This window comes from Mastigoproctus giganteus, chromosome 1, assembly GCF_048544385.1.
Source record: "Mastigoproctus giganteus isolate SK-2022 chromosome 1, ASM4854438v1, whole genome shotgun sequence".
Taxonomy (NCBI): Eukaryota; Metazoa; Arthropoda; class Arachnida; order Uropygi; family Thelyphonidae; genus Mastigoproctus; species Mastigoproctus giganteus.
This window is the reverse complement of record NC_143575.1, coordinates 250,036,761-250,053,140: the sequence shown is the minus strand read 5'-3', so window position 1 is coordinate 250,053,140 and position 16,380 is coordinate 250,036,761. Positions and strand designations below refer to the sequence as shown.

Below are 16,380 nucleotides of genomic sequence, written 5' to 3'. Positions count from 1 at the left end.
GAGACTGACTGAGTCACTTTATGAAAAAAGTTTATTAAAAAAATTCCACGCGACATTTACGGATTCGAACACAAGCCTTTTCCACTTGGGGTGGGATGATGGTGATTATAACCACTGTGCTACTGCGAGGGGCTGACCTGATAGATGCATAGCTATACAGCTTTCGTTTCGTATTATAGTTTTATCGCCCTCGTGGGTATCACGGTTGGTAGAATCGCCAGTCTTCCCACACTGGGTGGAAAAGATCAGAGTTCGAGTCCCATCGATGACATGGGAGATTTTTGCTGGCCTTCTTCAGAACGTGGCTGAGTTAGTCGGTCTCGGATGAGGACAGCATGGTTTTTTTCTCCGGAAAATTCGGGTTTTTCGTCCAGCAAACAAAACCGACCACAGAACACACGCAATTTACAGCCAGTATACACGGAACAATATGGCCTTGGTCGCTGATGCTCCTAAAACCGAACAACAATAACAACAGTAGTTTTATCTTGGTGGATTATCAATTTAATTTTTTGAAGTATTTTACGCGCCACATGTGAATGGTAGTTTCTGAGTGAAACTTATGTGAACAGTGGCAGGTGAAGGAGAGATTTTTGTAAAATGTTATGCCCAGATATTTGTGAGGGTACGATTTTGGTACTGAAGTTCCATGAATACGAATCTATACTATATCAGGGTTTGTGTGGCAACCATAGGTTATTTTCTTCGTTTCCTCCGTTGATAGGTTGATGGATGGTTGACAAGAATTACGACTAATCCCTTGGCATCCCGATTAATATTTTGTTTGTCATCACTATCTTTGGAGGCGACACAATTCTTTAAGTCACCTACATATGAAATCATGTTGGGATTGAAAGTAGTGGTTGTAGTGAGGCCTCTAAGATTACTGTTGAAAGTGGTCCTCCTTGAGGTATAGCGTTGTGATTCCACTAGAAGCAGATATGAACATTAGGAATCTGTGGTTGGGGCTGTGCAACAGATAGGAAGCTATTGCAGTATTTATGTGGATGTGGAAGAGATTCTTAAGAATTTCTGCTACTTCTTTCACGTTGTATCCGAATAAATGTTCCATCCATATTTGTGATGGTGGATGTACGTGTTCGGCCAGATCACAACGTTGGTAGAATCGAATCTGTAAATACTCTGTGAATCTAATTTTATAGGTATGAAAGCAGGGAGCTTTTTGTCAATTATTTGTAGGATTGCTGAAGCAATAGCAATTGTAATAGATCTCTAACTAATGCCTCATTCGATTATCTGATCTTGGAAATGAGTGATTTCATAGTCACTCCAAATTCTAAAAAGGTATGTTCCAATGATTCGCTTCTTGATAATGGGAACTATAGGAAAGGTTGATATAAGCACTGAGCAGCTTTGATGATGAAAGTCGTTGATATGCCGTCCGGACTGATTATGTTATCTTAGGGCAGGCAGTTTACTGTTTTTGACCTCCTCGTCAATCAATATAGTAAACTGGTTGACCAGCTGTTTTAAGGGTTTACACTAGTTGTGTAGTAGCTTTCGTTAGATATACACTGAGTGATCACTGAATTATGACCACCTACCTAATACTTCGAAGGTCTTCCTTTTGCCATCAGTACAACAGCTATCCGACGTGGCATTGATTCAACAAGATGTCGGAAGCGTTCGGGAGGTATGGCCAACTAAGCTGTGTGTAATTCGGTCAGCAATGCATGTATGGAGGTGATTGGTGTATCCAGACGCCTGATATGCCTTTCCATAGTGTCCCACAAGTGCTCTATAGGATTGATATCGGAGGAGTTCGGAAGCTAGTCGATATGCTGGAAGTCAAAACTGAGTTCTCAAACCATTCCTGCACAACAAGTGCACGATGGCGCGGCTCATTGTCATATGGAAAGACACCATCGCCATTCGGGAAAAAGTGTAACATAGCGGAGTGTACATAGTCAGCAAACAGTTGACGATAGCGGAGACCAGTAATACGTTGTTCCACATGCACCAGGGGTGCAAGTTCCTGCCAGTGAAACATGCCCCACACCATACAACCGCCTCCACCGGTCTGCACTTTTGATTCCATGAATGATGGACGAAGAGCCTCATGTTGTTGACGCCAAATCCGTACACGACCATCCACGGTGTGGAGTAAATAACGTGACTCATCCGACCAGCACACCTTCGTCCAGTCTTCTAGCGTCCAACTTGCATGCTCTTTGCACCAGGCGAGTCTTTTACGCCGATGAACCTTGGTTAGGAGAGGATGCCGTAGGGGTCGTCTGCTGGTATAGCCCATGATGCGACGCATGGTCATGCCAGATATTGTTCCGGGTTGGCCCATGTTGTATTGGGCAGTCAACTCTTCAACAGTGCTGCGCCTGTTCGCCTGTACGAGTCGTCCGACCCGGCACTCACCTCTAACCTCAACCTTCCGCTGATCTCTGTCGTTGTTTGACCATTTTGACGCCAGTCCTGGTACACTTTAACAACGGAAGCTTTCGAATGTTGTTATTTGGTTTTTAGGAGCATTAGCAACTAAGGCCATATTGCTCCGGGATATGCGGTGGTCATTCCCTGACCTTTCCGTATCCTCCGTATTTGGTGGTGACGGGCTCGAACCTCGGTCTAATCAAGAAGCGTGTGCTACGCACTGCTGCTCCTTCCCACCTGGCTACGGAGACGCCCTAGCTTTCGAATATCCCACCAGTTCAGCCGTTTGGGAAATAGAGGCACCAACTCGTCGAGATCCCACAATCTGCCCTTCATCAAAGTCCGATAAATCCTTCCTTTTACCCATCACGCTCGGAATTGTACTACCGACTGAACCACTGACACTTTATGTGTGCTACGTAGTCGACTAACTGCGCACTCTCGTACCTCACGTGATCAACGGGTCGCATTCCGTTTTTATAGGGGTGGTCATAATTCAGTGATCACTCAGTGTATAGTTTAGAGGGTTGACTGAGGTTGTACAGATGTTGTTTGAGATCCTCTTGGTTACTTTCCTAAGATCTAGAGAAACTGTCTGGGAGTTCTTTTCTTTCATTACTTATGGCTTTTGAGATACAAATTTAGTTGAGGTGTGAACCATGCAGTAGTGAGTGAAACTACAGTGACCTCTTTGTATGCTACTCCGCTGGTTAAATGTGTAAGCCATTTTATTAAAGTTCCTAGGATAGAATAGTAGCTCCGCCATTTTGTCTTTTCTCAGGGATTTCCATTTTCTTGAGATGAAAGAGCTTCTTTAGCGGGTATTGAGATGCCTTGAAATTCTAGTTACTTGTGGTCTGATTTTAATTTTATCTTTGAGATCTGCATTTGTGTGTATTATGACTTTTTGAAAGACGAGTTCAAGAATTTGGTTGCCTCTGGTTGCAGTGTCAATTTTGTGAATTCCGAGACTCCGGAAACAGCGTTTTTTCCTGAATGATGTAACTGCGGTCTTAGGTAGAGTTTAAAGTCCCCAGAATGATTTACATTACTTACTCATTTATATATAGGTGCGATCCAGTTAAGAATTTCATTTCTTTTTAAAATTTCCTCATGGTAAAACGAATTAGTATTTAAATACTCAGAGCACAAGTCTCTGCAACTCTCAATTAGCATTTTTCTCTGGCATCATCTACCATATTTCATGGCCATTATTCTGATGAAGGAAAATAGATTTGATTTATACTTCTACATCTTGTAATGTTTGAAGAAAACTTGAAATCTGTCCAGAAATTTACAGGTCCCGTTAGTATTTCTCAGTGGGAGTAGGGATTTGTATGTTACTCGGAAGCAGACAATATCAAGTGACTGAACGGCGCACACTAAAAGTACTCGTTCCAAAGCCCCGTAAAAGAAAAAAAAATAAAAAGAAGCCTAATGTAAAATTCCGGAGATCACCACATTACTCCTGCAAGGAGTTACATGACGGCGACACAGGCAAGTGACCGCGAGCAACCCCGTTACACCATTTGCGGATACTCTGGAATGAGTCAGAAGGACTTAACCTTCCGTGACCAGGGTCATTAAGTTAGGAACATTTAGTAAACTGTCCGGTAGGTGGCCCGGTGACGCCATGAATTTACTCTCGGTGTCACGAGATCACGGAACTGTCTGTGGAAAAGTTGTTCACCTCCGAAACTGGCGCGTCTCCAATAAATGTAGAAGAATGGCGATGTGTAGAGGATGGTTTCGTTCCCGCGAGACTACGTGCTCAAAGGGCGACGGACTTGAAGAGGAAAAATTGATCCGAAAGTATGGGCGGAACGCTTACTCCTCTGTGAGAGATGCTGAGGAACGGGGACGTTGGGCTAGGAAATAGATTTAGTCAGAACGTTTCTCGTACCACTAAAAGAACATCAATTGATACAAGCTGCCTAAACAAGTTATTTCTTAGGGACGACACTTGGGTTTATACGTGACGATAAAAGTACGTTTCGGTTGTGAATCCATGAGAGATCCTATTCTGGCATTACCTTAATAGGTGTGTTGCCATTCTTGTCGGGATGTACTTATTGATTATTGATAGCGTCGCCAGTGAAAGATTTCACGATCGATAGATTTAGAAAGACTTATCAAGATTCGATTTATGTGGTAACCGAATAGCACCCAATCAAGATTCTGTTGCTATAGTAGCCAGATAATTCCTTATATAAACAAATCAGTTACTATAGTAACGAGATATCGCCTTGTAAAGAAGGTTACTATGGAAACCAACTTTCACCCAATGATTAATTCGGTTGCTATGGTAACCAGTGTAGAATAATCAGAAATTTGGGTAATACGATAATCAAACATCAACTAGAATTTTGATTAATACGGTGGCCGCATATCGCCTAATCAAAATTCGGTAACTATGGAAACCAAATATCACTAACTCAAGAATTTGGTAACTATGATAATCAAGCATCGCCTAATCAAGAAAAAAATCTGTTAATATGGTGACCACATGTCATGTATTGAGGATTCGATTGCTATAGTTACGAAACCTTAAGATTCTGTAACCATAGTAACCGAAGGAGTAAAATTTATCCGAATGCAAAATACACGCCTTTGCTGGTGTGCAATTTCATCGCTTCTTACAATTTTAAATTTACTTTTTTTTTTTTTCGTTTGCACCGTGTTTACTATTTCTACCTGTACCCGCATCTCCGAAACAAATTTATTGAAAACACTGCTTTCGCTTGTATGAGAAATGAAAGTGTACAATTCGGGGAAAAAAGCGTCCATGTAAGCTATTTAGTGCCTTCATGCTCAGATGTTATAAGATTGATTAGATTTCACGTCTCCAGTGGGATTGAGGGTCGACCGTTAGCAGGCGTGTTGCTGGTAGAAAGAGTGCAGAGAGATGACATATGCTGAAAGGATTTGAGATGAAGGTGATGGGACGCATCCCAGGTGACGGAGGTGAAGGCAGTGTTGTGGAAACTCTTTGTTCTGTTTGAAGTAAAAGGTTTATCGATCACTTTGCTATTATTTCTCGACTTAGTGAATTCCCGTTACATTTAACATTAAACTTTACTGCACAGCGCGAGTTATACCGGCAAGATGCATTTACAGGGGCAATTCTACTACTCTTTGTATAACAACTGAACCCAATGGGAGCATTAATTGTATCTCACGGATACATTAAAGATTAATGCGCTGTCTACGTGGATACACTAGCTTCCTTTATTAGATTGGATCTACAGAGGTGACAATCTGTAGTTATCTCAACCAACCAGCGTTCTGACTTCCATCCGATTGTTCGTCGAATATTCACGCGACGAATTCCGTGTTCCTGTTAAAACAGTGATGCACTGGCTGTCAAAACAACGCAAAATAAAATGAAGCTAATCTTCTCTCCTCTTGTCAGTGCTAAAATTTAAAGCCTAACCGAAAACACGAGTGTTATTGTGAATTTCGAAAATTTCAATTGTACTAGGAAATTTATTAAATTAAGCTAGATGGATGGCACAATGAACTAACTAGATAGGTTTTCGCATTTCACTGTGGCCGGAACAAAGAGCTAGCGGAGAACGGCACGCTATCGGTTGTCATGACAACCTTTAGACGACTATCGGGTGTTATTCACTAGACAACCGGAAGGAATTAGCCAGCGACGCTGCTGCTACAAGTTCGTTTAAATGCTAAATATTCCACGGTGTATAAATAGAGCGTTATGCGGAGAAAACAAATTACAGGGGCATCATTCAAAAAGATATGAAATTTGAAGAGATCGAAAAGTAATCGACTGCTTGAAAAAGTCTGATCTTCTTATGAAGATCAACAGACTTGTAACTAATTGGGAAAAATAGAATCCCCTAAAAGCATTCTAACATTAGCGATCACAGTTTCAACACCTATGTACAAACACGCAACATAGCCATGGCAACCTAGGATGGTGTGAACGACCCCTGTGTTTGTGGGAGTGTTACATCAGGTAGCTTGCGACACGGGTCTGTATCGTTACATTTCTGTATACCGACTGACTTTATCGCTTGCCAATGATAGTAATATTGCGCACGCTAAAGGACCATCGAAGCCACCGATGTAAATCCCCCTGCTGTCGCCAGTCGTGATCTATCACCATCCACCTCCAGGAAGAGGCACTCATCTGTTCAGGTGTCAGACAATGGGACGCCTTTACAGTCATTCTAGCAAAAGACCCAGAGGCGCCTGGAGTTTTGCTTGAGACGGACTGACGCACACTGAAGGCGATGCATTTAAATGGGGTGTACAACCCACATCCCACGCCTTCCAGATAATTTCAGAAATCAATTTTCGGTCTCTGAGGTGGGGATGTCTGATTGACTGACAGGACATAAATCCTAAGGGACGTTTTAGCTTCTCAGGAATTCTCAGCAGTTTATTCTCTACTTGGTAGGGATAGAAGACGAAGTAAGGGGTCGTAAGTGTTCACCCAAAATGGCTGTTTGTAGTTGGATGGTAACGAGTGCACATAATTGAATATCGTGCTACAGTGGCGATCGTGATCAGGGTTTATCTGCCAAAATATTAAGGTAAAACTCCATCAGTGCAGTGATTTAACTTAGTGAACATTTAAATGTGTGCTGGTGCTTTCCTGCAAACCATAAGTTTATGCTGCTATTTTTAGTAATTATCTAAATTGATCACTTAACTGAATTCGAAGAAATGCAAAATACAACGTTTAAACACGTTTGCAGACCGAATATAGCAACTTTTCCTAATTTCGTGGGCATAGTTCATTAGAGGAGACTTTTTCTGATACACGTTTAAATCTTACACATTTCGGAAGGGGAGGGGAGGGGAGGCGAACAGCAACAAACGGTGGGTGACTTTCTTATAACACACCTGACTCTCCTTTTAAAGTGGTCGCTGGCTATTTTCATATATGAAATGTTCGTCGTGGGGTGTTAGAAAATGTTTTTCCACTGGAGTTAACTGTATACTGGAGTTAATAAGTTTAGATATTCATAAGGCTAGCTGCTTCCAGTATAGACATAGTGGGAAAACAATATATATATATATATATACACACACACAACTTTAAATGAAGAACCCATATGTTAAAATATAAAACGTTGCCCATTTAAAAATATTTATTAAGCACCCTTTTAAGTTATATTTATTAAAAATAAATAAATTTTCTGTTTATACTCCTGGACGACCAAACGGTCAGAGGAGTTCACAAAATAGACATAATACAAGAAACATCACCGTATTCAGCAGTCACGGGCTTGAACCCGGTCACTCAAGGCACGTGCATTTATTCGCCTGACCGCCAGGCTATGGCGGCCTAATCAATTTTTAAGCAAATAAAATAAAATAAATCTTTATCGTAATAATACTAATAGATAAAAGAACATTTCCCCTCGGGTTGTGACAATGTGTGAAAGAAATGTTAGTTAAATTGAATAAACAACAATAATAAATTAATAATAACAGAACAGTCAATAAATAAAACATAGGTAAATAAATATATGGAAACGTCAAATGAGGTACAGAAAGTTCAAAGTACAATGCAATTAAATACAATATATAATGCAATTAAATACAATACGATATAGGTAGGTGCAAATCATTTTACATTGCAATACGAAACATGCAACGAACAGATGCTCATAAATAAATAATTTCTGTCCGTAAAATTGTCAGTAAAAGTGCAAAGTCTGTCATTATTATAGAAACTAGTAAGCCTTCTTCGCGGAAGACAGTTTTGTTGGCTTGAAATACCATTTAGGTGAAATTCAAGGAGGAGAAGGTTCAGAGACAGATGCTCGACTCGAGGATGTGGCGTCTTCAGGCAAGCAAAAGGTCAGTATCCAATGACTGGGCACGTAAGAGGACCTGAAAGGGCAAAAACCTATCAGACAAGTGAAGACCGATGGACTTTCCATGAACACAAGTCCCAGAATGATGGTGCAGAAATCTGGTCAACAATCATTTTGTCACTTGTGGAAAGACGCTTCAAACTTGGAAAGTATTTGAATTTGCAGTGAACTGGCCCTTGCAGTTGTCCTTAAACTGTGAAGGAGGTTTGTTTGCTGCTTATTGCCCATTTTAAGAGCCAAATCTCAGCAGCGAAAAGTGGTAGTGGCAGCAGATGCCCATATCTTTGTAGCATATAAAAGTGGAAAGAATACCAAGTTTGTTATATAGTTTCTGGTAACAAACTTCATAGTCACATCGACTAGAGTTTGTATGTACTGTTCCGAGTACAGAGTTACAAGGCAGCGATGGACTTGCGTTCAGGAGTCACCCTACATTAATGAGTTATAGACATGACATAGTTTCTGGTAGTTGTGGCATACGAAATATATTTCAAATGCTGTTTGGCATTCGAATTCGAGCTTCCCGGGTGAGCAGCTTATCTATGTGATTACTGAAACACTAATCACATGGGTATTTTTATCTTCTAATTACGAATCATAAGTTCATGTTTTCATTATTTTTATCTTTACTATAAAGACATGTGATTATGTCTCCAAGACAACCATAAAAATATTGTAAATATAAGAAAGGCACCTGGGGTGCATGGGATCTGTCCAATTACATTAAGGGATGCAGCGCTTGTACAAACAGGAACACTAAACATACCGCAAAACTAATACAGCAATGTAATACTATAGTTAGTAGCATTAATTGGTATATTTTCGTCCACCGATCCATTTTACAATGAGATTTGCTCTTTATTTTTATAATTTTATTTTATTTTGAATATTATGGTATCTTGTTACTCAGGTTGCGGAATCTAACCTTCCCAAATATAACCCTTATGTAGCATTAATATTGTTGTATATTTAGGGTTCCTCTACAATATTTTTATCATATTTCTTATTAATACTTTAAGGAATTATTTTCAGAAATTACTCCTTATTGACTCATTAGTTCACTGATTTATTTTAAGGACGCTTTCTTATTTTTTCATAGTGTAATCGTAACACATTTGAAAAATGAACAATTAGCAAAATAGTTAAAGCAGTACACGCAGGCTTATACTTTTCTTATCCACAAGCGCAAAAAGTGTGTATTTTGAATGATTCGTTTGCCTTCCTTTACTTATATTAAACACTCAGGGAGATAGTTAGGAGACCTGGCGATTGTGTGGGAAGAAACCAATGGGCAACTGAGGACCGAAAAAGATCGTAGGGAATAAATGGACCGCAAAACCTTTCTGCAGTGTGTACACGTGTGTGTAGTTACCCACACGTCAGCCATCAGCCTTAAGTCACTAGAGATGCTGATGTACTCAAGGACGTCTCCATATGTTTACCGTAGAGGAGACATCGGAGTTCCTATTTATTGATGACATCACGTAGGAAGAGCGTGCAGAAACAACGCAGCCTGGTGAGCCATATTTCATACCGCTAAAGGCACTATAGTTTATTTCCCCAGAGAAAGAATGCTATCAGAAGAAAAGAGTGGTAATATAACACATAAAGCTACAGCGGCTAATATTCTCCGATTTTCTCCTTTCTCCAGAGAGTATTCTTAAATATTTAGTGAGAGAAGGCGTGAAGGGAAGCAATAATTTGTCTTAATAATCTTCTAAGATGATGCAATTTTAACGAGTCTGATTAAATAATACTGCTTATGCAACCAATAAAGAATTCTCTTGCTACGTACAGATTACAGATGGGGAGATGCAATAAAATGGTGAAGGAGCAGCAGTTATTTCCGAAGTATAGATATGCGATTTTCTTAGCGTCAACTGATGAATAGCTCAGAGTTCGTTGCGACGGGAATGGGAAAGTTTTTTTTTTTTGAAATATACGGAAGATGTAGTGGCGACATCTGACGGTTCAACTTATAAAGTCACACCGAATAGCCTTAATAGAACACAGAGAGATACACAGAAAGAGAGAGAGAGACGCTAAGTATTTTGGTGTTAATAGACAGACTTATCTATATTGTAAGTGCAGTTGATCTAAATCCATTTCAACCACCAAAAGTCTGATCTGCGTTAAATTTGATCCATTTATCCAATTTATGGGGAAGATAGCAGTGTGAGTGGTTGAAATCACTCTTCGAACGATAATGCGGTCAACTTTGGCTTTCCCAGCTGGCTGAAGCCATTAAGAGAAGCGCTATTTGACTAATGTACCTTTCCTGCCTCCTTAGCAAAGGTCATACTCTCCTCCTAAGCCGGGAGTCGTTAGCAACGCATGCCTTCCCATTTGAACCAGATGGTAGCATTCACAAAACAGAAACACTCGTTAAAGACGAGGCCACACACTCAAAGTAGCTTACGCTTTCAGGTCAAAAGGGGAAAACCAGTCGTATTCAGATACGGACACAGGAAATGGTGACGAAAAAAATCCCAACACGCCGACGATAATGGCTTTATTTTTTCACATAAATGGCTGCCGTGTACGCGTTGGGCTAATTTCTCTAAAAGCAAACCTGGTGAGCAAACACGTATCAGCCTTGGGCTCTAATCGAGTCTAACTGTAGAATATCAGATGGCACGAACTTTTCTGACAAGGACTCCTGCATATTACATCACTGGCTATCAGAGAACTGAGATATGTCAATTCGAAATATGCAAAGTTCGATGGTTAAGAAAGTATAAGACCTTATAGTCGCTTTGTAGAGTTCTGCGAAACTTCTATTCGTTATACTTGGCCGCCTGCTTTTCCCATGCCTTGAGACTACTTTAATGATAGGATTTCTTATAAGTGAACGTACGAACTTTGCAGTTTATCCAAAGTCTTAAAACTACGCTATCTTCGTGCTTGTTGTCATCACGCCAATTACCAAACTGTGACAGCGAAATAGGCGCTCATCCCTCTGGGAAATTTTGTGGAAGCTTGGGCAAGATGGCATGTGAATTAAAACCATTAGGACAAAATATATGCAAGTTTGGTTAACATATATCAAACAGTTGTGTGTTTGCGTCCTTCAAAGTTATATAGAAATATTAAATTTTCCTCTGTGACTACAAGAGGTCGCTTCACTCAAATCGGATAAAATAAAGATGAAAACGTAATTTTTTCATTTTGAAAGAAAAGTCGTAAATGTGAGAGAAACGTAAATAAATTTACATTTTCCTTTCTTTCTGTGAAAAACACAATCCGTTTAGCAATGTATATACACGAATGTAAATTTTAAAAAAAATCTTAGAAAAATTTCTAAGATTTTTCTAAGATTTTCTTAGAAAAATTTCTAATTTCTTTTTCAAAGATTTTTTTCAAAAAATCTTTGAAAAAGCTTAGAATTTATGTCCTGAGGCAGAAAAATATTAAAATTAACCGTATGCTATGGAAACAAGCACCTGTAAAGGATGTATTCTTCTTTTTTTTTTTTTTTTTTTTTTTTTTTTTTTGTCCGACTGACAGACTTCTGCAGGCCGTACAGGTCCCGCTTAATTTTTATCCTTGTTTATCCCCCCCCGAATAATCGCAGTGTGATCAAAAAGGTTGGGGACTGATTTTGTATCTTAAAATTGCGTAAAAAGTTTACTGACTTTATTGAGCAACGAATTTGCATCAAATTCGTTGCCCAGTAAAGTCAGTTGGGGAATCGCTACAGTAGTTTATTAATATAGCAGCAATCTCTAGTATAATGGAAAATAATAAGAGAAGTAATACTCGTATTTGTAACAAACAAGAAGTCTTAGTAAAAATACTGAAAAAATTCAAATGATGGTCATTTTTCTAAAATATATTTAGATTTCTCCGTTTAAATAAATATATTTACAACATGGGAGCTCTTAGAAATAAAAGAGTTTTACTTCGTTTATATATCATTAAAGAAATTATTACGAAAAGGAAGGTTATTTACGTTATTTCAAATATACGAAATTCTTTAAGAATACGGATTTATTTATACAGTATTAATTTTGCCATTTAATTTATTAGACTAATCAATTTGATGTGGTTTGAAAATTTTATTAAAAGCAGTCTCTAATGTACAGTGTTATAATTGATTTCCTTGATTCTTTTGTGTGTTTGTTTAACTTTATTTTAACTTAAGAATGTATTTTATCTTAGGTATTGTTTATTTCGAAGTGATTTAATGCATTTTATTATATATCGCTGGTGGCCCATTGTAACTTGTAATCTTTGTTGGTTGAAAAATCAACCGGAATCTTGGTTTAATCCAAATCCTGTCGCCTAGGTTACTTCACACGTGACTACACTATGAGTATTGTCTTTTCCAGCATGTAGTGGGTTTCAACAGATACCAACTATCTCTACGTTGATGGGTTTCCTTTGTGTTTGCATTGATTAGATTACGGACTTCTTTCTTTCTTTTAACGAAAGAAAAATGTTCTAGTTATCTCTCGTAACTACTATACTGCCTTTGTACTCTTTGATTACTTTAAAATTCACTCGTCGAAAACCTAATATCTGAATGCAGCTCTTTTTATTAAATAATATCGCACAACTTCAAAACACAATCTGAGAATAATGCCCCTCCCTCTTGTTAGGCTTAGATCCATCAGTTGAGATTCATTTCCATATTTACAATATTTTGCTCATTTGGCTATTAGGTCAGTGCTGTTAAATGTTTTTAAACAATATTATAACTTCTTCCACAAAACGATATTCAAATATATTTCGTGTCACGTCCTGCTGAATTTATTTAAATTGACATCATCATTACAACGGCCATTGACGTCACTTAATATAATTATCTATGATTAATGAAGCACAGTTGATGTTAGAAGAAGCTGGTAATGAAGGGGACGTATGTCAAGCGAAGAACCAGGAAAGCACATTAAGACTAATTAACGATTAACACGAGCAACATCGAAGTTTTTGTATGCATCTATGTTTCTTCTGTAAGGGTTCCAGAACTTGTCTGAAACAATATTAATAATACCACCTAAAATTACATAAAGCCATGCAGACACAAGGCTCTATCGATAATTAACTTAACGTGTTCCCATCTTTAGACGGTACCTCCCAAGATACGTGGAAAAAGTACTCACTGAGATAACGTCCCCCCCCCCTTCCCCGAAAACCTCGCCTTCCGAGCTCCGTTAAATATGGTGGAAGATTGAACTACTGATGAAGGCGTCGAAACAAAAAAAAAAAAAAAAAAAAAAAGCTACTTCGGCGATCTGTGAAATTTCAGATCATATTTATATATTATTTTACGTGTACTATCGGTAAATATCAAACTCAGTTAAAGCGAATTGAATGCGCTACTTAAACATGCCTAGCCTATATCGATTTAAAAATAGTTTCTTATAGAATTAAAATTTTTACAATAAAACACTTTTTAATACTTTATTAGTTTCAACATTAGAGTTAAAACTTAACAATAGCCTTAGTTAAGCCTATTCGATAAATATTTGCAAACCACTAGGCAAAAATAGACTGTCAAGAAAACTTGCCGTCTCAAGCTGTTAATATCTTTCTTTCTAGCTTTCTCTGGAGAACTGAGCTGACATCAGCGGAGCCTAAAATAATAAATTGACTGCAATGATCGAACAGTGAACCAGGTCATTTATATTACCACAACGTACGCATCGATTTGGTGGCCTAGTTTGGAAACTGGGAGCAAAGATGTGTACGCATTTGTATGGTACATGTCTTAACATCCCTTCACTGATAAAAGCAAAGAAGTATCAGTTATTGGCAATTACATTTTCATTGCCTTTTACAGTTTTCTTTTATGGATTCCTGCCAGAAACCATTTCAGTTTAGTGGCGTGAACTTATCTCTGTCCGCTGCACATACGTAAGACTGATAGTGTAGTAGTTTAAAGATAACTTAATACCCAGTAAATGCTATTTCCTTCCTCTTTTGTTCGAGTCTAGCAACGATTTGTCAATCGTTAAGCGAAATGCGCGTAAGTAATCAAACGAAAACCCTTTTCCGAATAGTTTTCAATTAAGAACGTTGTCTAATATTCGCTAAATGAGAAAGCCGTCCTAAAAATGTCGATGCCAATTGGAAGTTTGCGAACAAAGCCAGGGACCAGTCACTTCCAACATGCATGCGTAATTTCTTTTCAAATCTACGCACTGTTTATACGACACGCCGCTAGATTTCATTAGTTTCCATGGCAACTAACTAGTTTGGTTGCATTCTCTCATCTGTTGCGACACTAATTTTTTTTTTATTCGATGTTGAAGGGCGATTATTCTGAAGACCACTTAATTTAATTTCTACGGACACATGGCTTGCGTATTAACGTCTTCACGCAAAGCTAAATTTCTTATAAAAGTGTGGACGCTAACGGCAAATCAACTGTCAAAAAACTGGGCAAGAACAGTTATTTTTATCACCAAGAAATACTAACGAAGGCTTTATCAAAAGAATATTAAAAAAGTGTTAAAAATAAGAACTTGAATGGAACTACAGGCCACTAGGTAGAGCCACGTGTTTTGAGAAACGATAATAGTTGTAGTAATATATACTACACACGGAAGTATGATAAAGAAAACAAGACCATTATTGCATAAAAGAAGCCATATTGATAAATAAAAAGATGAATCTCCAAGGCCACGAGCAAGTTCTACATGCTCGTAACAAAGAAGAGCTAGCAGAGGAGACCGCCTTACATGTGTAAGGACTGTGCCAAGACTGTGGCCACCAGGCACTTTCCCAGCGCACAGATGAGAAGGTAGCAACTGGTGACTGAGGATCTCCACCAACCACAGCCTTCCTACAAGGGTCGTTCGCTATTTATTGACGGTATCGCTACTTAAGAAAGTCATCTGTCATGATCGCCCCATTACCCTTCCTCCGAATTCGATGCGCATCGCGATCGACGAAAGGAGACTAGCTGTGATGGGAATAAACAGGTGAGCAAGCACGGAACGCAAATTAAAAATTTTCTATGGAGGAAAGAGTTGATATTATGTGTCTTTGAAAGAAATTTAACTCCCTGTGTGCTGTCTCCATCACATTATGCCTACGTGGAGATGTCCCCCTTTAAAACACACTTCTCTGTATAGCTCACCTGCAACACTGGGTTACTTTAACATATTTCATGCGGGTTTCAAGAGCATGAATTTTTTTTTTTTTTTTTTCATTGGTGTGTATAACTTCAAAAAATACTAATTAACTCACTTAGTATTTAAATATTTAAGCAGCACTTATAATGTAGTATCAGTATGGCATCACTTAAAACACTCATCAGCAAAAAAAAAAAAAATAACGATTTTGAAGAACAGGTACAATACTCGTGTGGCATGTATTTCAAATAAAATAGCAATATAATTCTCCCTTTGGAGCAAAGCTTTTTATTTTAGCTGAATGCTGAGGCAACTCGTAGTGATAGTGCTTTCATAAATGAGATAGATGCATTTGGTAATCCGAGTCTGCTAATGCCACGTACTTTTTATACTCCATCATTTAAAGTGTAGGGTGGAAGGATTTTGCTTTTAGTTGCGTGCACTTCATATTATAGCGTATTATAACAAAGTAAATTGTATTCTCAAATTTTTCTGATTTCTGTGCTGCACATAAGTTGTATTATGAATGAAATGAAAAGAAACACGTTGAATTTATTCCTCTTTTAATACGCATATGGAAGCAATTTCAACAGTGCAATTTTGTGAAAATATTACCAAAATACAAATGTAAAATGAACGCTACGGTACTTTTAAAAGTATATCTACAATCATAGAAGAACAACCTTTCTTATACTTCGTATCCTCGCTATATAAGAGTATATTATACCCATTATATGATTCGGTGTTGCAAAGGTGCATTTGCACTCTCTTCACGTAATCTGTTTCTAACGTTTAAAATTATTACAAACGTCCTATTAGTTTTATTACTATCCACGTTAACATACCATCAAAAATTAAAAGGAAACTAGACTTAAGAAGTTAAAATAGAATTTACTTTTTCTATATGCAATAATAAATAAATTAATATTGCAGATGTACACACTGCACTCCCATATAATTTTAATTGCGCTCCTGATATGACTAAAGATCAATATTTATGTACACTCATTAATATCAAGTATGCATTACTTACCACGCTA

At 38.2% G+C, this 16,380-nt stretch overlaps 1 protein-coding gene across 3 annotated transcripts in view; it reads right to left on the bottom strand.

The window, feature by feature from the left end:
- LOC150091747 (cyclin-dependent kinase 14-like) overlaps positions 1–16,380 on the bottom strand; it is a 205,235-nt gene that overhangs the window by 142,807 nt on the left and 46,048 nt on the right. The gene's annotated exons all lie outside the window — the stretch shown is intronic.